The sequence below is a fragment of the Oncorhynchus keta genome, chromosome 35 (genome assembly GCF_023373465.1).
Source record: "Oncorhynchus keta strain PuntledgeMale-10-30-2019 chromosome 35, Oket_V2, whole genome shotgun sequence".
Taxonomy (NCBI): domain Eukaryota; kingdom Metazoa; phylum Chordata; class Actinopteri; order Salmoniformes; family Salmonidae; genus Oncorhynchus; species Oncorhynchus keta.
In genome coordinates, this window is record NC_068455.1 from 74247494 (window position 1) to 74250001 (window position 2508).

The 2508-nt window shown below is 41.9% G+C and overlaps 1 protein-coding gene across 1 annotated transcript in view; it reads right to left on the reverse strand.

The window, feature by feature from the left end:
- The window catches only part of LOC118379559 (5-hydroxytryptamine receptor 2C-like), a 290755-nt gene extending 290006 nt beyond the window's left edge, over window positions 1–749 (reverse strand). Inside the window, exon 1 of the mRNA XM_052497732.1 lies at window positions 382–749. The gene's annotated coding sequence lies outside the window, so the exon portion shown is untranslated. The remainder of the gene's footprint in view (window positions 1–381) is intronic.
- Between the last annotated feature and the right edge of the window lie 1759 nt (window positions 750–2508).

Here is a 2508-nt window from a genome sequence, read left to right on the forward strand (position 1 = left end):
CGTCATTACGGCTATGCGTAAAAATGGCAATTACGCGCAGAAGAGGGTACAGCTGTGTAGCATTTCAGGCGCGGGAATTCTTCTATCTAGATATTTTTGGTGAACTTTCCTTAAAACATTCCTGGCTTGACATAGAGGATATCGTTAGCAAAACCGCGAGACTGGTCCACGGTTTAATAGCCTGTAATAAAATAAACCACTTATCTGAGATTCAATACCACTGTACCTGTGTCAAAACAAGCGTGTCTGACAAAGCTACAAGTGTATTCCAAATGCCACCAACGGATAATTGCAAGATCAAATATTATTACCACAGAGGTGTTATTACCATGTAGTCAAAAAAGATAGAACTTTATGCCTTTATAAGGCAGTTCCACTTACCCATAAGGTTTCTCTCAATCACGTCCTTTTCTTTCTTCCCTCTTGTCTTTATCCAACAGCTGTTTTGTTTCTCCGTCGTTGTGTCCTTGCTTGTCGACGGTTCGTTCGGAATTCCACTTCAACTCAAAGTCCTTTTCATAGCGCAATATGCGTTTTCCTCTGCCCTGTCTCGGACCTAGACTGAAAAGACTCCGAAATTAAACGGTATCCGGTAAAAGCACTCTCCTCCTCCGCCGTCGCAGCAACCCGTATGCAAGTCACACACTGTCCGACAAGCAAGCACAGCCGGTTAGGGTTTGTGGTTAGGGCTACAGCGTTGGCATGACTCCAGCACCAGCGCTAGAGCGAGACCGTCCGTTGGAGCTCTCTCTCGCCTGATTCTTATTCTCGAGGCACGCGCGCATGGATTTTGTCGCGCGCTTTGTCAACCAAGAGTTGAATTTCCGCCCTGTCCTGGTTTTGGGGTCCCGCACTGTGACAATCATGCATTACTGGGCGGTGTAGCTACCAAAATGTAGCCTACTTTAGTTTCCCCACACCTGTGTCAAAGAAACAACATTTATAAAACTCCGTGTTTATGTCCTGCAGCCTATGACGCGTTGACAAAACATTTTTATCATAATGAAAATATTGTATTCTTAAACCACCTTTCAAATCAAATCCAATTTTATTTGTCACATACACATGGTTAGCAGATGTTAATGTGAGTGTAGCGAAATGCTCTCAAATAGACTACTGTGGGCTACGAGATAATAAAATCAGCAAATTAAACTGTCGTTTTTTAAACTGTGATAGGTAGCCTATCAGTAGCTTGTCATGTACTAACACGGCTACGACCTCTATGTGTACATAATAACAAGTTTTATAATGTAATGACAACCTTGCCTATTTCCTGATGGTAATCGATACTAATTTGTAATTTATAATGATCATGGGCTGTATGCTGCAACAAGGTTTCACAGTCACATCAGATCACAGTTACATCAGAATTGGACGTTCAACCATGTTCCGTCTTTCCTTATAGCCTGCTTCACGCATGACACTACACACACATGCACATGCAAGCCAGACAGATTGGAGCGATTATGAAATCGGATTTGAGCTGTCTTTGATAGACATAGTCCTTATCTCTGTTCTGGGCTGTAGGCCTGTGCAGTGAGGTGAAACTGTAGCAGAGAGACATGCAATGTCTAGAGCTGCTATTCCTTACGATAGATCCACATGGTCAAGAGTGATGACTGTTATTATAGAGCTGCTATTTCTTACGATAGATCCACATGGTCAAGAGTGATGTCTGTTATTATAGAGCTGCTATTTCTTACGATAGATCCACATGGTCAAGAGTGATGTCTGTTATTATAGAGCTGCTATTTCTTACGATAGATCCACATGGTCAAGAGTGATGTCTGTTATTATAGAGCTGCTATTTCTTACGATAGATCCACATGGTCAAGAGTGATGTCTGTTATTCATTCAGTATTACACTTATTGATTTATTATTATTGTATTTTATTGTGTATTTATTTTATTATTTTTCTCTAGCTGCAAAATGATGTAAAGTTGAGTGCTTTAAAACGTTATGTTTGTCACACAGAACAATGGATATTTGGTGACCTCTGTTGGGTCCTTGACTAGCCTAGGCGACATGTACATGTGTCATAACGTCATAACTACACACACACACCTTCCAGATTAGCCTTAATGGTCTTCAATCAATCATCCCGCCAGTTAGCTCTCCCTTTGATCAATAGATGCGTGTTCGCATAGGACAATCGGTTATACCAGACTGAAATGTGTGTGTGTATATATGTCTATTATGTGTGTGTGTGTGTGTGTGTGTGTGTGTGTGTGTGTGTGTGTGTGTGTGTGTGTGTGTGTGTGTGTGTGTGTGTGTGTGTGTGTGTGTGTGTGTGTGTGTGTGTGTGTGTGTGTGTGTGTGAGCGTGTGAGCGCGCGAGTGTCGAAATAGGAGAAACTTACTCTAGCCTGGATAAACCAGACTGATCTGTACTAAAATCAGTCTAGATGCCAAGCTAAGCTCATCCAGCAGTCCAGTGTTTCCCCATTTGATTTCTATATGCGGTCCCGTTTTCTTCACTTCACATCGTGTACATTTTGCTAATGGATG